General features: G+C 39.6%; 1 protein-coding gene across 2 annotated transcripts in view; it reads right to left on the bottom strand.

The window, feature by feature from the left end:
• LOC113412645 (calcium-activated potassium channel subunit beta-2) overlaps positions 1-17984 on the bottom strand; it is a 250362-nt gene extending 232378 nt beyond the window's left edge. For both annotated transcript variants that reach the window (XM_087965371.1, XM_087965373.1), the window contains exon 1: positions 17943-17984. The gene's annotated coding sequence lies outside the window, so the exon portion shown is untranslated. The remainder of the gene's footprint in view (positions 1-17942) is intronic.
• Positions 17985-25153: the final 7169 nt, after the last annotated feature.

The following is a 25153-nucleotide window of genomic DNA, read 5'->3' as shown; positions in this document are numbered from 1 at the left end:
AGAATTGGTTTAAGCACATGGTTTGCTGAACCACAGTTTGGCAACCAAGCCATAGTGGTTGGATTCACACAACCTCTTGGGTGACAGGTGAATCTAATCTGTAATCATCTGTATGGAAAACTGCAAAGCTATTTTTAGGGGCACCCTGCTAAAATCCTGATATCTTTTTCTGATTAATGGAAAGTTACTTTAAACAAATAACCATAAAATGATGTGAAATAGAGGACAGAGTATGTTATACATTCAGTAAATCATGGTTTATGGCACCAGACATCTAAATTCAACCAGGACTAAATCATGTAGAACATTGGTGGAAAATGAAGGGTCCTTGGTGCATTCTCAGCTTGGTTTATTTTTTCTTGTAGATGTTTCATTACCCAAACTAGGTTAGCAGCACTGATGATGCTACCTAGTTGGGTAATGAAATGTCTGCAAAAAAAAAACCAACCAAGTTCAGAGAGCACCAAAGACCCTTCATTTCAACCCTAAGCTATAAACATTCTTCTCTATTGGTAGGGGTGCAAAAGGCCACTAAAATGGCAGGCAGGCAGGCATTTTACAGCTATTATTTTTTAACAAACATTAAAAGTCTACACGGTGTACAAGTTACAAATGTACTGCAACCATAATGAAGAGCATTAAGCCACTGTACTGTTTCAGCACATAGTTGAATGACTAAACCCATAATGTTATTTTCCTCCCATTATCATGTAAAGCAGCATTGTTTCCCTTGGAGTGCTATAAAGTATTTAAAAGCATTCCTTAGCTAGAAAAAGAATACTGCCCAGGATGTGGAAATACAAGAATTACAATTATTTTTATAGGGGAAAAAGTATTATTTAAACAGTTTTTTTTCCTCCATCCACATATGAAAAAGGAGCAAGATTCTGATTGCCTAGCCATGGTTGCCATTTTGACTTTTTTGACCCACCTTATCCCATGGCTCTGCCCCATCTGCTCCTTGGAAGAATCCCCAAGAAGTCTATTTTGCATATATATCGAAGAAATGGGTCTCATCCACCAGTTAAATTTGTTTCCTGCTTTTGAATTGTGGTTTTGGAGAAGATTCTTGAGAGGCCCTTGGACTTCAAGTAGATCAAATGAGTCAGTCCTAAAGGAAATCAACCCTGACTGGTCTTTGGACTAAATACTGAAGCTGAAACACAAGTACTTTGTCCACCAAATGTGAAGAGAGGACTCATTGGGAAAGACCCTGATGGTGAGAAAGATGAAAGGCAAAAGGAGAAGAGGAAAGCAGAGGATGAGATGATTAGATAGTGTCATTGATGCAATGGACATGAATTTGGGCAAACTCTGTGAGACAGTGGAGGACAGGAGAGCCTGGCATTCTATGGTCCATGACGTGTTGAACACAACAAAAAGTTGTTTCTATTCTACTTCCAACGTATCTCATACATCAAAATGCTCCTCAGAATGCTTTCAGTCACCTTAACTGGATTACACAAGTAATCCTGTTCCCAATAATAAAATATATATATTTGGGAAAGCCAGACAAAACAATTCCATAAACCCAGCCTGACATTTAACATGACAAGCATGATCCAAGGTCTTCCATAAATGAGGCATCTCATAGACGAACAGAATATTTTAAGACAGGAAGGCAGAACAAGCTGCATGTGAGAAAACCTCTTTGTTCCAGAAGTGTTGTAAACATTGTAGATCAAATGAGATAAAGAAGCTCATTCCAAAATTCTATTTAATAATTAACATTCAATTTTTACAGCCCCTGAAATCTTCCAAGACATGTCTCCAAACGTCAGCAGCTTTTCTTTCTTTACACAACAAAGCTCAAAACAGATTATTATTAAACATTTGGTGTAATAAACACAACTATTTGTTTGAAGAAAAACAATCCAAATCCTGAACATTTGAAAATATAAACAGCTGTAAATTTAGACTCCAGTTTTTCAGTACTATCACTGTATCCTATTGGAGTCCTGTTAAGTCCCATTATTATTATTTTATAATGCAAGTGTGGCTCTCTCATCATAAAATGATGCCTGACACAGCATTAAGTGATTTTATTACTTCTGTTTGCAACAGATGATGTTCAGACTTCCAAATCACACATCACTGGAAACTTTCTAAAGTTATTTAAAATTGAATGAACATTGTAAAGGGAGAGGTGGGGGGTGGGGGTGGAGATAACATGAAAATCAGAGAAAAAGAGAAAAAATGGATGGTTTATTTAAATTTCATACAACCACAGAGCAATACAGCTTTCTGTATCTGCCATCTAAAGATAGTTTGGAGTTTGGCAGCCCAAATTGGGTATTCTAGTATAGATTGCACGTACCAGTTAATTAAACATGGAAGTAGCAATTATTTAATATCTTCTTTAGAGCTCAATCAGAAGATGAGAGCGAAGAATACTGGGCACCAATGGGCCAAATTTGCTTCTATCATAGTTTAGTTGAGCACAATGTCTGGATACAGCTGGGCTCTTTATAACAGTAATGCTGTTGTTGAATTGGAAATACACAAGTTTGCAGTGGTTTCAGATCGCTATATTAGCAGGCAGAAATGCATTTCTAATTGATTCTAGGCAAGCAGACAGAATGCCAGTGGATGTACAAACCTTTACGGACACAGAACAATTTATCATGTTGTTATATTATTTGATATATTTATTAAGAACCTTGGATGTTGGGATGAATGGCAATGCCCAATTGCTATCAGATCTACTGCCTAAGCAATAAAGAACTGTTGTTCTTTGACCCAAGCTACAAATTTACTGTCACATCCTGCTTCCATCTTTTCCTATAAACAAGGAAGGGAAGAACCAGGGGTTCTTCAGATGATGCTGAAGTATAGCTCTCAATTTCCTTCACTATTAACCATGCTGACTAGGACTCCTAGGAGTCCTAGTTTATCAACCTTGAGAAAACCACAAGTTTCCCCCTAGAGCAAGGGTCTTCAAACTTGGCAAGTTTAAGACTTGTGGAATTCAACTTCCAGAATTCCTGAGCTAACATGACTGGAGGAGGAATTCTGGGAGTTGAAATCCACAAATCTTAAAGTTGTCAAGTTTGAAGACCCCTGCCCTAGAGCTTTAGAACATAGAACCATAGGGCTAGAAAGGACCTCGCTCCGCCGCCGCCGCCGCGGCCTCCGCTTCTTCTGCCGCCGCCGCGTGGCCTCCGCAGCCACCGCGCGGCCTCCGCAGCCTCAGAGATCTTCTAGTCCAATTCCCTGTTCAAGGCAGGAAACCTTAATACCATCCTGGTCAAATGGTTGTCCAATCTATTTTCTGAAAATTTCCAGCAATAGAGCATCTACAACTCCAGTAGACAAGCTATTCCATTGATTGATTATTCTCTCTGCTTCAGGGCTGTCAAACTCTCAACTTGCGGGCCAGATGCGTCACATGCTGACCATACCCACACCTGGTTTAGCATGATGATACCATGACGACTCAAGTTTGACACCCCTGATCTACTTCTAGGTTTGATATCCCTATGATAAGCTTTCACCTGTTGCTTCTTGCCCTGGTGCTTTTCTTCTGGTGCTTTGAAGAATAAGTCAATCCCCTCTATGATAATCCCAGGCAGTCTGAAGTCTTGCCAGTATTCTCCTGAGGCAAGGATCTTGGGATACGTAGTAGGATGTTCCAGAGGAAGGAGGTAAAGGCTCTTGGCAACAAGTTTGGAAACCCCTGCTCTAGAATCTAATTTAAGATTCATTTTAATTGTGTGATGTCAGAACCACTGATAAGATTTGGGCTGCATTAAGTGTGTTTGGGGAACGGTCTATAGAGAATGCAAATTCTGTGTCAAATAATAATAGCTTTCATTTGTTCTTAGCTGGCAGATGTGGATTTTGGCATCCATCTCAAAAAATGATCATGAACACAGAAGGATAGGCTTGGTCTTTCAAAGAAACAAAACAAGTTGGCCTTTTGGGGGGATAAGATTTAAATCTCATGCTGGCAGCAAAAGAGAAGATAAGAACAACCTGATCCTTTTAAAAACAAGAACATATGCTAATAGGCCAGTTCTCTCAAAACTGGGTTATGCAGGGGCAGAAGGAAAACAAAAAGGAAGAAAATCTGAACATTGTTTGTATAAACAGGGCTAAATGTTGAATTACTGTAACCAGTGGTGGGATTGAGCCAGTTCGCACCACTTTGGGAGAACTGGTTGTTAACTTTCTGAGCAGTTTGGTGAACTGTTTCTTGGAAGAAATCATTAGGGCAGAGAACAGGTTTTTAAATTATTTGAATCCCACCACTGACTGTAACTGATGGATTTATTAAGTTACAGCTTCTTAATCTCCTTCAATACATTCTATTCATCCTAAGAGACAAATTTAGGGAAATAGCAAGGAAGTTGTAATTTCTGCATCCAGTTTTGGTAACCTTATTATTAAAAAAAAGATGTAAAGACTTTGCAAAGAGGGCAGAAAAGAGCAACAAAGATGATTAGGGGGCTGGAGGTTAAAACATATGAAGAACAATTGCAGGAATTGGGTTTGTCTAGTCTAGCAAAAAGAAGGGTTAGGGGTGATATGAAAGCAGTGTTCCAATATTTGAGGGGCTGCCACAAAGAAGAGGGAGTCAACCCATTTTCCAAAGCACCAGAAGGCATGACAAGAAAAAATGAATGGAGACTAATCAAGGAGAGAAGCAACCTAGAAGTAAGGATGGCGTTGAGGTAATTCCCCGTTAGGAGAATGAGCTCATACAGGGAGACATAGTGAGAGAAGTGTTGGAATAATACACACACAACACTGTACACTGTACAGTAAATGTAGGTTTTTACTTCCAGAAAGGTTTAAGCAAAGTTAAAAACCAGCAGTCCAAAGTCAGTTAGTAAGTCAGTCAGTTTTCAGTCCAGGGATAATCCAATAACAAAGTCCAGTGTCAAAAACAGTTCAGTATCAGACTTACATCAAATCCAAACAGAGACTCACTGAGACACACTCTCTTCTGAGACTAAGACTAAGACAACCCAGGTTTCTGGCTCCATCTTATGGCTGCTTGAGAAACCACACCCAATTACAGTTTTTGGCATTCCCTTAAAGAGACAGTATTAAAATGTCTATCCTGGTTTATATATTTCCAACCCAAATAGCTGTCAGGTGACTTACATTCCTAACAGATGCATTTCCTAACAGCGAGAACAATTAATCAGTGGAATGGCTTGCCTTCAGATGTTGTAGGTGCTGCATCACTAGAGGCTTTTAAGAAGAGCCTGGATAGTTATTAGTCTGGAAGGGCATAGGATCTCTTGCTTGTGCAGAGGGTTGAAGACCTCTAAGGCCCCTTCCAATTTTGTTATTCTGTTTTGCTCTGTAAAGTTATAATCAAAACTAACACTGTTGACATCACCACCATCATCACCTCAATTTATACTCCACTCCAAATATGCTCAAGTGGCACATTTTTCTCCACTGATTTCAAATCCTTGCAATCCTCAAAGTGGGTAAACTGAAAATCCTTGATCATCACGGGCCCTCAATGTTGCTACCTTCTTGCCTCAGAAAAAATGCTGAGGAACAGGTAGCCTAAAGCAGATTGCCAAACAGAATTGAGCACCGTGACCAAATTTATTTCTTATTTTAGTGTAGTTACCCATCTCAAAGTAATGACTCTACTCTTTCCTTCCATGGACTGAATGACATTATTGGAGAGACAGCAGCTACCAAAGATTTAATTTACATATTTTCTACCTGAGTGTATAAGAACTCAGCTCTAGCATTAAATGATTGAAGGGAGAAGGAGAATTTGGAGACGTGGATCTTGAGGGGTTTTAGTCAAATCAGCCAGAATACGATTTGGGAGTTCAAAGTTTTCCAACCTGAGATCAGTCTAACACAGGTCTCTGTGTTATTTATTTCAGTGGTCACTACAGATCCCGCCAATGGGAATGATTTTTAAGCATCTTGATCTGTGTCAGTTTTACTGCAAAATATTAGGCAGGTAGATTTAATGTGTTGCAGATAATTTTGATAGCCTGTGCGTTCATTCTTCTATTTAGTTATTGCATGATAGATCACACGAAGAGTTAGAAATATCCAATTTAAGATTGGAAGGTGATGCACCACCTTAAATTGTATTACATTGCTGCTTGGGGTTGTTGTTGTTGTTGTTTTGAGTGGGGAAGTACTGTAACTACTAACTGATCCTCTTATTGGCAAGGCTCAGAACCTCTACTAGTCTTGAACATTGAATTTTCTCCTCACTTGTAATACATATCATTTATTAGAGTTGTAATGTATCATTTTATTATCTACTTTATTTCAGCTTTTATTATAAACATATTGGCATTAGAAACAGTATATAAACGGGGCTATGAAGAGATCCCTATTTGAGGGGCAAAATGTGACTTGAAGCACGGATGAGTTTACACTTAGTTGCTTTTGGGAATATTTTAAAGCAGCTGCTTCTTCTGCTGTTGCACACTGGCTTTGCAAAGTTGGGTTATAAGGACCTAGGGAAAAAAGTATTTTTGCTTAATTTGTAGCCGATTGCTATTATGTCTGCACTCCACATGCTCTGAAGCAGCCCTAGTATATAATTACATTAAATGGGTACTTGAGTTGCAAATATTTAGATGACCAGATGGCCTTGAAATTGATATAAGGCTAATTCTTAACTCTTGGATGTCAACTGAAGAGTCTGGATTTCTCAGCTCAGACATGTATGACTGCATCCATTGGTGTCCTTGTATATTTTAAAAGTGAATGCAACCTTCATCTGTTCTGCAAATGGTGTCTTCTTTTTAATTTTCACCCGGACGCGGATGTAGTGGTAGAAAAAAAAATGCTGCAATTCACTTCCAAATCTGATGGAATTCTTCATACTTCTGAGTAGATTTCTATAGAACTATATTATTATGCATCTAAACCCAGAATCCGTAATAATAAGAGTTAGCAGGGACCTTGGAAGAGGTCTTCTAGTCCATCCTCTTGCTCAAGCAGGAAATCTTATTCCATGTCAGACAACTGCCTGTCCAGTTTCTTCTTAAAATCCTCCAGTGATGAAGCACCTACAACTTCTGAAGAAAAGCCATTACACTAGTTAATTGTTCTCACTGTTAGGAAATTTCTCCTTAGTTCTAGGTTGCTTCTCTTTTTGATTAGTTTCCAACCATTGTTTCTTGTTTTGCCTTCTGGTGCTTTGGAAAATAGATTGATCCCCTCTTCTTCGTGGCAGCCCCTCAAATATTGGAACACTGGTATCAGGTCACCCAAGTCCTTCTTTTCTCTAGGCTAGCCATACCCAATTCCTGCAACCCAATGGTGGGTTTCAAATTTTTTGACCACCGGTTCTGTGGGCATGGCTTGGTGGGCGTGCTTTGCATGTGCACACACACTTTGCACACGCGCAGAGGGTTTTCTACTGATCTTCTCCTGCAATCCTCCACTCTCCCTGCATCTTCAACAGCTGACACGCGGCAATCTGCTGTGCCTCGTGAAGCAGCTGAGCTTCAAAACCAGGAAATAAAGGTCAGTATAAAGCTGGGGCAGATGGGAGGGCCTAGCAGCTGATCATCGGAGTGAATCGGTTTGCTCACAGATGATCCTCAGAGCTACCGGTTCGGGTGAACCGGGCCAAACCGGTAGAATACCACCACTGCTGCAACTGTAACTATCAAATTTTGTCCTGCCTTGACTGTTTAACCCTACTACATATGTTCTATTTTAGCTTTAATCTAATCCTTTCTATTTTACTTGATTCAATTGCTTTTTTAGTACTAGAATTTCAAGCAATAATTGCGTTTTCTCATTTTAATGTCTTAGCGAATTTCTACTCATATATATTAACCTTCCTTCTATCTGAAATCATGAACCTTTCTGTAGTGTACCACTATGTCAAAATGTATTTTCATAATAATAATTTTAATTGGCTTTCCCATAATGCTGTGAGATTTTTTTTAAATTGGCACAGAGCACAAGTTCCTGAGAAATATTCTACAACACTTTTTGCCACAACAGCTTAGTAGATCAAGTGTTGTAGACCATTATTTAGTTGTTTCTTTAGTAACTGTCTTTTCCTCCCTAGCAATAATTTAGTGGCCCTATCAGGCTGAACGCAGCCTTGTTCAAATATCAGCATAAATAAGGTTTGTTTGGGAGGACAATAGCAGTGAAATATTGACAGGCAGATAATAAAATTGCTGAACTGTTCTTTCTAAATCACGGCTAAGCCAGAAGCTAAGATGAGTGAAAACCCTCTTAAAGAAATCATTGCTAAGGGGTATCCTTTCCCTCCCCAACTTAATGAGATAAACAAGGGAGGTCAAAAAGAAAAAGGAGGCATCTTTTAATGAATATGTTATTTATGTGTATAATTTTGATCGATTTTGAAATTAAGTATATATTGTGAGACTGTAGAGTTGTAATTGTGTCTTTGCAGATGCAATTTGTCAAGGAAAATATGCACATGTCCAAAAAACTGTCCCAGAGTTTGTTTTTTAAGGGGAAATCACTCTTTCTTTGAGTTACAACCCAGGGAAAACTTAGAAAAAAATTCCATTTACATAGCAAGATGACTATATATTTAAGTTTAGGTTGTAAATCAACAAAGACTTATGGACTTTCTGAAAAATATGGATACTCTATAAAGTTTAGAAACATAAACTTACAAGTAATCCCAGTAGTCTTTTCAGATAAATATGATATATTCTTGAAGTGTGATACAACTTGATAAAATAAGATGAGGAGCTATCTTATTGAGGGCAGCTCCTATTACTTATTCCTGCTGTTCTCAACTAGGTGCGCTTCAGATGTATGGATTTATATTTCCAGAATTCTCTGGCCATTAGGGCTATTGCCAGGAGTGAGCTTCAAAATTTTTAGCAAAGGGTTCTGCAATGTGCTACCACCACATCAAAACACTGACTGTGCCATAGAGTTTAAATAGTACGGGGGAAGTCAATCTGGATTTTGCAGGTTGGATGAAACCTCTGGCTAGGTTTGTGTCTATATAGTTCCATAGCTCTTTCATTTCCTTAGGTATCATGGAGTACATTTTTGGTTTTGGGTTACCCAGTTGCTGAGTGGGCGTGGCCTTGGTGGGCATGGCCTAGTCAGCCTCCTGCACCACGGCGTGGGGAGGTGGGGTTGCCCTCCCCGGGCTCCGGAGGCTTTCCTTGAGTCTCCAGGAGAGCAAAAATGGCTTCCTCGGGCTCCAGAAGGTCTCTGGAAGCCAGAAATAGGCCCATTTCCAGCCTTCCCGAACTTCCGAGAGGCCCATTTTTCACCCTTCCGAGCCTCCATGAGCACCCTGCACTTATCTGCATCCAAAACGGGCCGCGTGGGGACTCCTGGGAGGGGTGGGGCAGGGTGGACAGGGACAGCCAGGAGTGGAATTTGGGGGTTTTCCGAACAGCACAGAATCTTAGCTAGGGGCTCTCCCCAACCCCTGTGAATCCCCAGCAGTCCACCCCTGGCTATTGCTAAGAATTCTGGAAGTCATCATAGGTATGTCTAGTCTAATGAAGAGGAGGACTAGAGATGTTATGAATAGCCGTCTTCTGGTACTTGAGGGGCTATCATGGAAAAGAAGAGTTGATCCATCCTCCAAAATACCTGAGGGCAGGACAAAAAATAATGGGTGGAAGAGAGAGAGACAGCCTAGAACTAAGGAGACATTTCCTGACAGTAAAAACAATTAATTAGTAGAACAGTTTGCCTCCAGAAGTTGTGGTTGTTCCATCACTGAAGGTTTTTAAGAAGAGACTGGATAGCCATTTGTCCAGAATGGTGTAGGATCTCTTGCTTGAGTAGGGGGCTGGACTAGAACACCTCCAAGTTTCCTTCCAACCCTATTATTCTATGTTCTAACACACAGACCTGGATAGCATACTGATTGAGACCCTATTCAAATCGGCAATGATTAAATGGCCTGTTCTCAGCAAGCCCCTTCCTCTCCCACATTGTATTTAAAACTAAATATGTCAAAAACTGAACCTGGGAGCCCAGTATGTGCATGCAAATAAAACAAAATAAAATAAAAGGTACATTTGCTGTCTGATAAATATTGCAAATAAATATAGATTTGTAGCCTCAAGAGATGGAGCAAGGATGTCTCATAGGCTGCATCCCAACCAACTGAAACATACACACACCCGCACACCCACACACAAAACTTAAAGTGAAAAAGAACATTCTATTTCACCTTGGCAACTACTTGGTCACCTGACTGGTTTTCAGCTTAAGAAATATATAAAAGACTTTCCAGTGAAAATATTCAGATGTGGTCCAGTCTAATTTATGTTTTGATATATTTTTACTGAAAGTGATAAGAACTGCTACAAATAAAAATAGAATGAAAGAGAAAAAAGAGAAAGGGAGAGGGAAAAAAGAAAACGCTAACATGCATCAAGAAAAAATAGAGGTAAAATAGAATATAAAGAAAGATAAATAGGGGTTTCTGATCATCACAGATTTTGTAAGTATAATTATATTTTATCCTCTCTCTTTAAAGTTATATTATGACTCTCTTCTTTCTATGATCTATCCTGTCTATTCATCAAAACTATAAATCATTGAGTTCATTTTTTTTGATGCAAAAAGATCATAAGGGTTTTCCAGTCACCAATAAATGTAGATATTGCATTTTCTCAAATCAAACAAGTCAATTTTGCCATATCAGCAAGTTCTGTCATCTTCGCCAACCATTCCTCTACTGAAGGCATTGCCAAATCTTTCCATTTCTGTGCAAACAATAATCTCACTGAAGTTGCCATATACAGTATAAAAATAGTGCTCCGTGGCTCTTTTTCTAACTCTTTTATCTGTCCGTCCCAGGAGGAAAAGTTTCTGGTTTCAACTGAAGGTTAACCTTTAAAATATGAGAAAGTTGAAACTGAAAAACCTTTGAATCACTTTATGTATTTGAACCCAACATCTTCTAGCTTTTATACATGTCCACCAAGTGGGATAAAAATGACCCTCCTTTTTGTTCGCTGCTTTCAGAGTCAACTTTACACCCTGACTTGACAATGACAACACCTAAACAAACCTGGAAAAAACAGGATTATAAAAGAGCTCCTGGAAGCTGTGCTGATTTAACTTAGCGGTAGGTGGAAATTTCAGTTCAGCTTCATTGGCAACCGACATCTGCTCCCAAGGCATCAGGCGCTGTGAAATGGGAGCTTGAAACCATTGGCCCACGGATGAGCAAGTTCTGGATATAATAGGTCATGCCACCTTGGCTCCCTTACAGTGCAAGCTAAGACAGGCTGCAGAGTTATAGAGCAAATTAATGCCAATGAAGGATGTTCCATAAATCTGCAGCAGTTACATCAGTGAAAGATTTGGGGAGCATTTTATGAGTCTTAAACAGGACGAATTTCAGCATTGTCAGAGAGGCGGGAATTAGAGCCATTTTAGACACCCTCTTTGCTATTCATGAATTAAAGAAGTTCAATATCTTTCAGGCTTCTGCAGATAGACTTACTTTAAGCAATTCACTCCTCAATCTGAATGGGTTACTTGGAATAGCTGTATTTTATTTTTTTTCAGGATCAGTAACCTCTGAATCCTTTTAAAGCATGGAGAGTCCTACTAGTTAATTTGATCATTTGGGAGATCAGGGTCAATATCGAGGCATTGAAGTTGCTTTCATTTGGAAAAATGCAACCTCTCACAAATATTTGTCCCATCACCCCCCACTCCATGCAATCCTGAGTAAGGTTATTGGGTAGAAGAAAGAGACCACAAGTTTTTCTCCTTCCTCCCAGTGACCCATTGCAGACTTTGGGCAAATCAGTCCAAGGAGCCTCGGTGGTGCAGTGGTTAGAATGCAGTACTGCAGGCTACTTGGTGCTGACTGTCGGCTGCCTGCAATTTGGCAGCTCAAATCCCACCAGGCTCAAGGTTGACTCAGCCTTCCATCCTTCTGAGGTTAGTCAAATGAGGACCCGAAATTCTTGGGGGGCAAAAAATTCACTTAGAGAGAGCTTTAAAGCTCTATGAAGTGGTATATAAGTCTAAATGCTATTGCTATTTGGGTGCTGACTGGCTTTTGGTAAAAGATTACTTGGTGTTCTGCTTGGGCGGGGTGGGGGGGTTGGACTAGATGACCTTCAAGGTCTCTTCCAACTCTGTTAATCTGTATCTTCTGCCCTACGTGGCACAGGGGTCATTGAGAAAAGAGGATGGGGCTGCCTTTGGTTCCGCAGCTGATGGTGGCTCCTATGTTCCAGGTTGTCCATCCACAATTCAACCATATATTGGTGCATGGTGCAACACTCAGAAGTGCTGTCAGCCTTCAAGATCTTCTACTATTGTTTTGCATCTTTTGGCTGCCATAAGTAACGGGGAGAGGAGGGGGTAAAGTCTGGGAAGCGAGCTGGAGGTGTTACATTCTAGTGTTGTAAAAAAGAGGAGGGGGGGAGTATAAATTCCTGTTTAGTTTTATATTTCTCGCTTAGCTTTCTTTTCTCTGTGCAGCTGCAAACCTTTATCAAAATATGCCAAGGTCAATGGACATAGGCCTCATCACCACCTGAAGATGTCCACATGATCATATTCACAACTTTTAATTGGAAGAATCATTTGAACTATTGGGGGTGGGAACATTTCCATCACTTTGTATATGTGATTTGCGCGCCTAATTTCTCAGATTCAGAATTCTACGGTTGCTACCACTTCATTTTCAGTAAAAGATATCTTTTCTCTAATCTATGGAGTCTAAGTATTTCTTTCTTGAATTTTGAATGGAGCACCACCTGACAAGTGCTTTTCCAAAAAGCAACTGGACTTTCTTGTGTTTTTTTTCCTTGAAAAGGTTTCACTTCTCATCCCAGAAGCTTCTTCCATTCTGATTGGGGAATCGAAAGGGTTTATATTCTTTGCAGTCATCTGGTTGTTAGCTGTCTAAAGGGTTGTTGAGGCCACTTGAGGGGTTTATAGGTGTCCTCAAAGTCACCTGAATCAGAGTTCAAAAGGATGCGACTGCTAAAAGGACTGTGTTATAAACAGGAGTGGGGCGACAGGCCATCTTAAAAGCTAAGATTCATGGTGATCTGCCACAGATGTGAAAACACCCAACTAAATTTCTCCTCTGCCCCCAACCTTGGCTGTCCCAAATTTACAACTACTTCTATATTTCTGAACAATTTTATGTTCCAGATAAAAGTGCAGCATATGCAGTTTTACATTTTAAAGTCACTTAAATCATAGCACTATCCTGAGCAGAGCTTAGTTTCTTTCTGCAAGTGTTGTGCTAAATAGATAAGGAAAAAACAGGATTTTAAGACAGAGAAGGATAATCATGCAAAAATAATCAGATTGAGTATTGTGGTGAAGCAATGTGATGTATCCAACCCAGAGGGTAACCTTATATTCTTTGGGTCATTTTTTTTTAAATCCCTGGAAGCCCAAATCAAGGCTTTATTCCAAAAGTTGATTGATTTAAAGACCACCCAATTCTGTAAGTGATCTCAGGAATAGCTACCACTTTGATCATAGAGATAATGGTCAGTAAAGAATGGGATTTGTAGTTCCAAATCAATGTATTGATAAAACAAGACATTGATAAAACAAGAGCAATCACTGTTATTTTTAAAAGTAACTTTTTAACTTAGAAATATAGTCCTTTCTCAAAAGCTCAGATGTCCCTCCTATTTGATCTATTCTGATCAGTGTAGAAGGCACTCAAGTTACAAACCACCTTTTTGGAACTCAGTAAGATCAGGATGTAAAAAAGTTCAGTCCAAGAATTCTTTTGGACACGTCACAATAGCCCAATGAAGATGCAGTTTACTCCCCCGCCCCTGATCACAGAAAGCTGTCTTATGATTGGTTGGGTTGTTTTTCCATTCAGCATAATACTACCTTGCAAAATTTCAGAGGAAAAGCATATAACACATCCCATAATTTGGTTGGCATGATTATCAGTGACTCAAGACTGTGACTTCAGGAATTTGGAAACTACCCCCATTTCCTCCCCCCCCCTCAAAAAAAGAAACCCAAACCACAACCTCATACTTTTAATAATTGTATAAGCAAGTTTTAAAAGTTCCTCTTGTCACCCCTGTGATGTAATTTAGACAAGAAATATATAAAGTACTGGTCTAATTTTATTGTAAGGTTATATTAACAGAATTTTACAAGTCTGAAAGTACTTCTGCCCCCTCCCATATTTACAGTACAAGAAACTAGTAAGGGTCCCTTCTGAGATATTTTGCCATGTTTTTCAATTGCAATTTATCTGACTGGTGTCTAGTCTGTGGCTCTTCCTTCTGTCTCCCAAACTCTTTCCTACATACCATGATATACCATTCTTCCTGAGTCAGTTCCTGTTCCTCAGTTGTTCTCTCCTGACAGCTCTGCACATACATGGATCTGGAACAGGCCCCAGCTGTTCTTCTTCCCCACTTATCTCCGACTCTGAAGGCAGCTGGGAAATGTTGGATGGCCCTGGCTCTATCTCTGCTTCTGATGCAGAGCGTCCATCAGAGCCTTCCCCAGCCACAACAATAAATCACTTTTTTCAATGTTATGGTAACTGCAAATAAACATTGGTAACTTCACTAAACATTTGTAGTGGCGCAGTGGTTGGAATGCAGTATTGCAAGCTAATTCTACCAACTGCCAACAGTTTGATCCTGATGGGTTCTAAGTTAATATCCTTCCAAGGTTGATAAAATGAGGATTGTTCGGAGCAATATGCTGACTCTGTAAACCACTTAGAGAGGGCTGTAAAGCACCATGAAGCGGTATATAAATTTAAGTGTTATTGCTAAGTGCTATTTTAAGTTGAGTACTACCTGTACCATAAATGCAATACAAACAAAAAACATCTTTGCTTCCTGAAATTTTACTTTGGTGCCATGTCACAGCCATGGTTGATGATTCTAAAATTTCCAGGTTTCTTTGCCAGCATAATGAAAAGGGGTCTCCAATTAAGAACTATAACCTTGGCTCTTTGGACTTGGCTCTTTTTGGACTTGGCTCTTTTCAAAGAGGGAGACAACCCTTGGCTTTGCATTTAATACCCTTAACTTGCATTTCCCAATATACATTAACTCAAAAGGCAATTGTCCTTCCACATTCACCTTTTCAGATCACATAACATAATTTTCCACCCTAGGAAAAAAAAAACCATATGAGGAAGTCTCCATTGTATTTTAAGTGAAAAACATATAAATATTTTCATATAGATTTCTGAAAAGAACATATAAAGGTGAATGGGTAACACAATAGAGGTAAGGGGGAGGTGGGAACAGAAGCAAATGTGGACTGCAAATATCAATTGCTTTCTTAATTGGATACCTTCAAAAGATTTATTTAAAGCAGAAATACTTGGATCATTTATATGGCTCTCTAAGTGGTCTTAGAGGTAGGTGTTTTGTTTAGCTTTCCTTTCCTTTGTTTGCTTGTTCAGCTGCTTGCAAGTTCAAATTTGCCTGGCTTTTGCTAATCAATCTAACAGGCTAATTAAATTAAGTACCCTGCTTGTTATGCAAAGGACTGTTCTCTGACTTCTTTGGAAACCCTATCCCAGCAAAGCCAGATCAGATAAAAGAACTGCTGAATTACTTCCCTTTTCCCAGTCTTTTCTTCCCTACAAATTTACTACAGGCAAGGCCAGCAAAGTCATAAGAGATAAGAATCCCCAGGCATGCAACTTTCTTAACCTATTTGCATCAAGCCAATAAAGTTATCATCTCCCTGCCAGAATTGTAGTGGGTTAATTGGCCTTTTACACCTCTCCCAGATACTGCCTTCAACAGACTACGGCCTATAAAACAGTAGCTGCCCATAAAAGAGAATATTCGTAGTTCAGAGTTGAAATGAGAGATCCTTGGTGCTCTCTGCAAACTTGGTTGTTTCCTTGCAAATGTTTCATTACCCAAATTATAACACGAGGCTTGGGTAACGAAATATCTGCAAGAAAACAACCATGCTCAGCGAGCACCAAGGACCCTTCAAAACATAACCTATTACCAACTAAGACTTATTGTGATGTGGGAAGCCCCCTCACCTTCTAGAAGAATGAAATATTTTGAGGAATATTAAAAAGGGCAGATTATTATATTTCCCCTAAGGGAGAAATGGAGAAACATGTTTCTTTAGAGGCAGAAAGCAAACCCCATTTTCTTAATAGCGCCAGCAGGTATTTTGTGCCCATTAAGAAAGATTGGGCCAGCCCATTCAGAAACCAAACTGAGGAAGCCATCTTTTAGAAATGCAGATTTGGTAATCCATTCAAGACAGGATATTTTGAAACAAAGGTAGATTGGTAGGATTAGCCCTCACTCACGATCCAACACAGGGAAAAGCCACTAAGCCGCAATAGGAATTGTTCAACACCCTTCATTAACAGTCCAAATTTCAACCAAACTTAGCACAAACAGCTAGAATTTGTACTTTGCCTATAGAGCCAGCTATGACCCCTACATAACCACTACATGACCACATAGGAATCTGACAACACATGTTCTTGCACAGGAACAGGAACTCAAATGCAAAGCCCAGAGAAGGTATAACTCCCCTTCTCAACTCCATTTTGTCAGCTGCCCAGAATCCATGTGGTTCTGTTTATAATAAATGGACCCACTTTCCAATCAGCCTCTAGCCTCCATTTTGTCTCCAGTGCCTTTCTCCCGGGTTGGAACTGACCCAGATGGATATTTCTTCCCACAATGGATTCCTTAAAAATAGACAATACAAAAATAACTTGTGTGGTTATTTTGTAAATGTAATTTACAAATGGTAGCTTTATAAATAGATGCAACACAGGTAGGACTTCCTATAGGCAAGCAGTTAGCCTATATACGAATATGCATTTATGAAGATTATGTGGATGAGATTTGAAACTAGCTTTTGCATATCTTGACCACACAAGTTATTTTTGATTGTAATTCTGGGGGACGCATAGAGATTTCTGATGGAAAATCATCAGGTTCTTTTAAAAAAGCATAAATTATAGCAAGGCATAGCAATTAAAGAGGCATAAACATGACATCAGTTGATATGACACGATATACCAGGGGTTGGCAACCAGTCACTTAAAATAACATATGACCCTTGCATTTTATGAGAATTCACTAATCTAAGCTTAGCATGTCATGAGATCCAAGCATTACTTGCTAAAGGTACATTTAATTTTAATTTGGGAGACTGTGAATGTCATGGGAGGGTACAAGTAGTCCTTGACTTACAATCACAACTGTGCCCAAAATTTTAAACAATTGTTAAACAAGACAAAAGTTAAGAGACTTTTGCCCCATTTTGCGATTTTTCTTACTACAGTTGTTAAGTGGATACTGCAGTTGTTAAGTTAGTAACACAGTTGTTAATTTCACTTATTAGCTCAACTGGCTTTGCTTGTCAAAAGGTTGCAAAAATTGTTTATATGACCCAAGGATACTGCAACCATCATATGAGCTGTGGTGGCACAGTAGTTAGAATGCAGCATTGTAAGGCCAACTCTGCCAACTGCCAGCAGTTCGATCCTGACTGGCTCAAGGTTGACTCAGCTTTCCATCCTTCCAATGTTGGTAAAATAAGGACTCAGATTGTCGGGGGCAAATATGCTGACTCTGTAAACTGCTTAGTGAGGGTTGTAAAGCAATATGGAGCGGTATATAAGTTTAAGTGCTGTTGCTATTGCTACTGCTGTGAATATATGCCAGTTGCCCAGTGTCCAAATTTTGATCACATGACCATAGGGACACTGCCACAATAATATGAAAAATTATCACAGGTCACTTTTTTTCAGTGCCGCTGTAACTTCGAACAGACACTAAACAAATAATTGTAAGTCGAGGACTACCTCTATTGATGATGGATATACTGCTGACCCCTGAGATATACCTGGAAGTTCATTCCTTCCCCCAAAAAGTTTCTTTTCTCTAGGAAAAGCTAGTCTTCCATGACCTGCAGGCAGTTCCTCCAATGGTGTATTACATTTCAGACAAAAATCAAAGCATTGTTTTTATCCCTCCACTGTTTGCACTTACAGTTCATTATTCAGGGTTTGGTAAAGTTCACTCTCTTCAGTGTCTCTGCAGAGAGAAAACAACAAATAATACATGTAAATGACTGGTTCTTCAGATTGTGATAATTGATTCCAATGGATTTGGACCCAGAAAATCTTTTTTTTTTTAATATATAAATTTTTTATTGATTTTTAAAAACAAACATAAACAAACAAAACATAAAACATAAAAACATAAAACATCTTTTTTGAAAGCAGCTTGATCCCGGGTTACATCTCTTTGTACAGACACAAATTCAAATTCATGTTCATTTTATATACCATTCCATATCTTACTACCATTCTTCATTTTCTATATAGCGTCTCCCCTCTTTTAACTTTCTTTATTTTATTTTATTTATTTCATCTTAATTCAGATAATTATACTTATATTCTTTGTCTGTCCTGTTTCCAGCTGTCTATTATCTTTTCTCATTAAATAAAATTTCTCCTGTAATCACTGATTGGAGTATGACGCCTTTATATCTTTCCCCTAAATTTATAACACTTAGTATAATACATAACTTCCATTCGGATTCTGCTTAGTACATTCTAAAGTTACACACTATATTTTAAAAAGAGAAAAAATTATAAATATATAATATAATTAAAACAACAATCCATACCAATTCAAATGTATTGTTAATATTAGTATTCATTTAAATCTTAAACATTTTACACATTACTTTTCAAATAAGTATCATACTTCTATGGGAACACTTATAAACTTTCCATAGTTACTTCCCCCCCACTTCAGTCATATTTTAAAAAATTATATCATTAAAATGTTCCCATTCCTTCCTAGTTCAATTCTCCCATTTATTTCATTTCATTTATTTTGTTCACAAAAGTTTCACTAAATTACACTGAGTATTTTATCCCACTGTTTAATCATATATTGTTTCCAATTTTCTAACATTATTTCTAATACAAATATAACAATACAATCTTATGTACCTTTGCAGAATCACTTTTTCAGTTACCCATTATCTCTAAATAAGTCCTGTTTCTTTACATCTTGCTCCACACCTTTGTAGCTTCTCTTCCCTTCCTTCCTCCTTTGCTTCTTCTCTCTTTTTACCCCCTTGTCTCTCCACCTCCATTTCCCTCTTCTGTGTTCCCATTTTCTGTTGCTTTCTAACATTATATCCACTTTTCACCTTATTTTCCCCTTTTTTGGTTGTTGTTTTTTTTGGGTCTTAAAGTCTCCATTCTCTTTTCCCCCTTTCCCCCTTCTTCCCTAAGTAAAATTACTTGTTCATCAAATATTGCTTCTTCTTTGTCCCAATCTTCTTGTTGCGCAGTCTTTTCTTGTAGTTTCTCATAGGTACAAATCGCCATTTCTAAGAATTGAAAAACGGAGCCAAGAGAGCCCTTCCTTTCTTGTTCTTCTTCTTTATACTTTTTAAATTCCATTTTCAGTTCATCCACAAGTGATGCCATTGTAAAAGTTTTTTTCAAACAACCACTCAAGTGTTTTTAGTCATTCAAATATAATTTCCAAAAGTCCCAAAGTCACCAAGCAATTCAAATACACACAAGCTGTTTCTTTTAACAAGCTGTTTCTTCTTTTTTCACTTTCTCTTCCTGGGGTTACTATTTAGTTACAAAGTTCCAGTTAAGATGCATCTTTTAGAAGTCTTGTTAGAATTTAATCGGATTCTTTTACATTCCAGGCAGTCTCCTCCTTCCAAATCCTACTCTTATTCTTTTCCTCTCCCTTCCCACTTACAGAAAATAATTTTTTTTTTAATATTCAGAAATCCTTATTGTCCCCTTGACATTTAGTTATCCAGTTTAATTACCTCTTGATGCTAAAGCAGGTTTTTCCGATTTCTCATTCATCTCTGTTCACTGTCAATGTAAGGAAGGAGAGTGAAAGAAAAAAAAACTTTCCCTTCTTATCCCGGTCAGCCAAAACTTTCACTTCTTAACTTCCTCTTGCACTTTCTTTTCCAGATGAGTGCTTCTTTGAGGCGGCCATTTCTGACCGCCGCTCGTTCGCCTTCGGGAAAGGGAGTTTAGCCAGCTGGGGAGGAAAGATGCGGCTTCCCTCGACCCTGCTGGGATCTCCCCCCTCTTTGCCACCTCTATGGGGTGGCTTAGCCCCGAAGCCAGACTGGCTCGGGATGCTCCAGCGGCAAGCCCAGGCAGAAACCGCGCATGATCGCGGATTCCTGCCTGATGCCAAAGCCCTGCAAACAGGAAGGCCCCGGACCCAGAAAATCTTGAGGGAAAATTCCACACGTAAAGGAGGTTTACAAAAACAGTGGGAGATGTTCGCCTCAAATTAGGATAAAACCTATATTCAATAGATAATGATATTTTGGTCAGTGTGGCTCTTCAATATCTTCAATAGTCACAGTATCATAGAACCATAGGGCTGGAAAGGACTTCAGAGGCCTTCTAGTCCAACCCACTGACCAACACAGGAGACCTTTTTCCATCCAGGACAGTCTTTGCTTGAAGACCTCCAGCCACAACTTCAGGATGCAAGCTAGTCCATCAATTAATTACTGTCAGAAAAAATTCTCCTTAGTTCCACTTTGGATATCTGTTGAATGAGCTTCCACCCATTGCTTCTTGTCCTGCCCACAAGTGTTTTGGAAAATAAGTTGCCCCCCCTTTTCTCTGTGACAGGTACATTCAAGTACTGGAAGACATGTTATCATATTACTGCTACTCCTTCTGTGCATTAGGCTAGGCATACCTAGTTCCCTTAACCATTCACCATATAGTTTAGTCCCTAGACCAGGGGTGTCCAACTGGATTTCTTTGAGGGCCAGATCAGCATTTTAATTCTCCTCTGCGGGTCTCCAGCGGTGGCAGCGGGGAAGGGGGGGCAGTTAGGGTGGCAGGGGAGCGGGGCGGATGCCTCCTGCAGCACTCTGCTGGCCAAAAAACAGGTCATGTGGCCCATTTTCAGGCTGTTTTCAGGCCTATTTTTGGGCTGTTTGGGCCCATTTTTTGACCCATTTTGGGCCTGGTTTTTGGCTGGCAGAGTGCTTCAGGAGGCCATGAAGGGTGAAAATGAGGCGCAGGGGGTTGCACAGGGCCCATTTTAGTGCCAGAGGCACCGCAGGCCAGTCCTTTGATAGTTCCAGGCTGGCCCCACACGGCAGATTTAAGCACCCATGGGCCAGATTCGGCCCACAGGCCTTGAGTTTGACATCCCTAGATCCCTTATCATCTTTCTTGTTCTTCTCTACCCTCCTTGTAGGCCTCAGCACCTTTTTTAGATCTTGATGGCCAGAACTGGATGCAATATTCCAAGTGTGGTCTCACTTGAACAGTATAGGGCAGTACCACCACTTCTTGAGATCTTCATGCTATCCCTCTGTTGATGCAACCTAGGACTGCATTGGCTTTTTCGGCGGCAGCAGCACAATGCTGGCTAATCATTCATTCTGGTGTTTCTGGCCTCTGCTCATTTGCACAGAGGACTGGAAGTCCAGATAAAAGGAACCCACAAGTAACCTAACTAGAATAAGAAGAGTGGAAGGTAGATTAATATACAGCAATAGCACTTAGACTTATATACCTCTTCATAGTGCTTTAACAGCCCTCTCTAAGCAGTTGACAGAGGCAGCATATTGCCCCCCAACAATCTGGGTCCTCATTTCACTGATCTCGGAAGGATGGAAGGCTGAATCAACCGTGAGCTGGTGAGGATCGAACTCCTGGCAGTGAGCAGTGAGTTAGCCTGCAGTACTGCATTCAAGTTACTAAGTTCTATCCTAAATTCTATCTAATCCTCAGACTTTAAATCCAACCCAGATGAAGAACTTAGAACAACAGAGTTTAATCAGTGCCTGGCCCAATTAAAATTAAAAGATTTAAAGCAAGATCTTAACATAGCCACAAGTTTAACAATTTGTTGGAGCAAACTGTTCGCTTAGGATCATAGGTGGTATTCAGCAGGTTCTGACCAGTTCTGGAGAACCGGTAGCGGAAATTTTGAGTAGTTCGAAGAACCGGCAAATGCCACCTCTGACTGGAGATTTTACAGTATCCTTCCCCTGCCATGCCCACAGAACCGGTAGTAAATTTTTTTGAATCCCATCACTGCTTAGGATATTTTTAGATTTATTGGGGAAAATGCACTTAGGTTAAACTTAAATGACTGAAGCAGTGGTGGTATTCTACTGGTTCTGCCGAGCCAGTAGAGCTGATGAACAGCAGAGATTGAACCGGTTCTCTCCAATGCTCTGCTGTTGGGCGCACCTGGGGTCCCATCCTAACCTTTATGTCCTGCTTTTGAAGCGCAGCTGCTTTGCACGGCAAGCAGATTGCCACGCAGCAGCTGCTGAAGGAACAGGGAGAGTGCAGGCGTGCAGGAGGTGAGTCAGAATGCCTCTGTGCCTGCACAAAGTGCACATTTGGCACACGTGTGTGCGCACATGCAAAGCGTGCCCACCAAGCCACACCCACCGAACCAGTGGTAAAAATATTTGAAACGCACCACTGGACTGAAGACTAGTCTAGTTAAAAGATAACTTCTCCCTAAGGGTTTGGATCTACTTTCTCACCAAATCAAGATAATGCTGATGGATGTATAATTACTATCAGAGGTATGGATGCTAAATATGGAGACATTAGTCCCTTCTCATACATTTTTAGGCTTGCAAATTCTGTGCCCTGGAAGATTTGGCTGAATTTCCCTCTTGAAATGTAGACAACAAACAGTAGCTGTGCTTATAAAGCTTACTGAATTGATTTGGCTTGGTCATCATCAGCATTAAAGCACGATCAAGCTGATTAATACGTTTTAATATAGCTAAATCCCAGCATGTTATGCCCATTTCATATAAGATATTTGCTTCTCGCTTGGAGGGCCACCAGGACAAATATAGATTTTTTAAATCATTAGATATTCAACCCTGTTACAGATAAATAGCAGTTATTTCCCTTTTTAAAAAAAAAAATATTTTTCAAAAATCCTGACTCTTAGAAGAGCTATACAGTAGCAAGAGAATGTGCAAAATCTGCCATCTCTAACTGGCCAGATGACAAGAATGTAAATTTCAGTGCATACCCTCTCTAAATATGCCAAAGATCAAACCTTTAATCTCAAAACAAGTGCATTTCCTCTGTGTCCAACATATTAATGTTTTTTTTTTTAAATCAAAGTCAGGCTTAACCCAATGGGAAACACTGGAGAGTTTGAAGATCTCACCTGTTTAATATAAAAGTCCTGCTTTTTAAACTTGATTTTTAACACAAGTAGTCCTTGACTTACAACAGTTCATTTAGTGACAGTTCAAAATTACAACAGCACTGAAAATAGAGTATAACAGAATTCTTTATTGGCCAAGTGTGATTGGACACACAAGGAATTTGTCTTGGTGCAAATACTCTCAGTGTACATAAAAGAAAAGATACATCCATCAAGAGTCAAGAATCATCAGGTACAACACTTAATGATAGTCATAGGGTACAATAAGCAATCAAAACATACTAGGAAACAGTCAATATAAATTGTAAGGATACAAGCGGCAAAGTTACAGTATTACAGTCACAAGTGGGAGGGGATGGGTGATAAGGAGTGATGAGAAGATTAATAGTAATAGTAGTGCAGACTTTGTAATAGTTGAACAGTGTTGAGGGAATTATTTGTTTAGCAGAGTGATGATGTTCGGGAAAAAACTGTCTTTGTGTCTGTTCTGGTGTGCAGTGCTCTATAGCATCGTTTTGAGGGAAGGAGTTGAAACAGTTTATGTCTGGAATGTGAGGGGTGATTTATGACTGTTAAGTGATTTATGACTGTTTTCCACAGTTACAACCTTTGCAGCTTCCCTATGATCATGTGATCAAAATTCAGATGCTCGGCAACGTGTTCATACTTACGACCGTCGCTCTGTCCCAAGGTCATGCGATACCCTTTTGCAACCTTCTGATAGGCAAAGTCAACGGACAAACCGGATTCACTGTGTTACTAACTTATCAACTGCAGTGGTTCACTTAACAACTGTGGCCAGAAATGTCGTAAAATGGGACAAAACTCACTTTACAAATGTCTCATGTAACAACATAAATTTTGGGGCTCAATCGTGGGTCGTAAGTTGAGGACTACCCGTACACTGCTTTGCAATAGAGAAGAGGCAACTTTCAGAAAATGTTGCTAATCAAAGCACGGATATTTATATTGAGAATGATTCCAAATAAACATTTGAAGTATCTGCACATGGGGATAATAATTTTTAACTGGAACAGAATCCAAGTAATATATAAAGCTTTGATAGTCTTGAATGTTTCCCCACAAAGCCTACCATAATAGCAATAGAGAGTCTCAGTTCTTTATTATGGACACTGAGTTAACAGCTGAAGATGAAATAAAATGAAACCCTATAAGCTTACGGCTAGATCATTGATACAATCAAAGAGTGTCTGTTTTACAAATAGCACAGCAAAACGTGGCCACCTTCATAGAAACTGATTCATATTGCGCTGATGATAACAGCAGCACAGGAAATAAATCAGAATTCCCCAGGTACTTCGTTAAATAAGAAGTGATAAAGCAGACTCTTGCTTCTTTATAAAAATGCAGTATAGCCGGACACGAACTAGAGATTCAATAAACTTTTTTCCACAAGGGCACAAACTGAGCTCATAAGGGATTTTTTTTTTTTAAAAATGTCTATTTATTTATTTGTATTCCACCGTTATTTTTACAAATAACCCAAGGCTGTGAACCTAGGAACTGTGATGGCACAGTGGTTAGAATGCAGTACTGCAGGCTAATTCACTGCTCATTGCCATTGTGAGTTTGATATTCACCGGCTTAAAGTTGACTCAGCTTTCCATCCTTCTGAGGTCGGTAAAATGAGGACTCAGACTGCTGGGAGCAATATGCTGATTCTGTAAACAGCTTAGAGCATGCCATAAAGCACTGTGAAGCTGTATATAAGTCTAAGTACTATTGCTATTGCTCAGGGTGTGATTCATCTGGTGTAACAACCAGTTCGGTGAGTGTGCCAGCACACGCACAGAGTATTTGCTACTGACCTTCTCCAGCAATCTCTGATAATCTGCTGTGCCACACAGATCAGCTGAGCTTGAAAAACAGGATATAAAGCACAGACTAGAGCCAGGGCAGGTGGGTGGGCCCAAGAGATGATCATTGGAGTAAACTGGTTCACTCATCACTGATCCTTGGAGCTACTGGTTCACTCGAACTGGGCCAAACCGGTAGAA

The sequence above is a fragment of the Notechis scutatus genome, chromosome 4, assembly GCF_049901735.1.
Source record: "Notechis scutatus isolate UNSWTSFEM ecotype Mainland chromosome 4, rNotScu1.2, whole genome shotgun sequence".
NCBI lineage: Eukaryota > Metazoa > Chordata > Lepidosauria > Squamata > Elapidae > Notechis > Notechis scutatus.
Note: the sequence above shows the minus strand (reverse complement) of the source record. Positions and strands in the feature narration are given on the sequence as shown.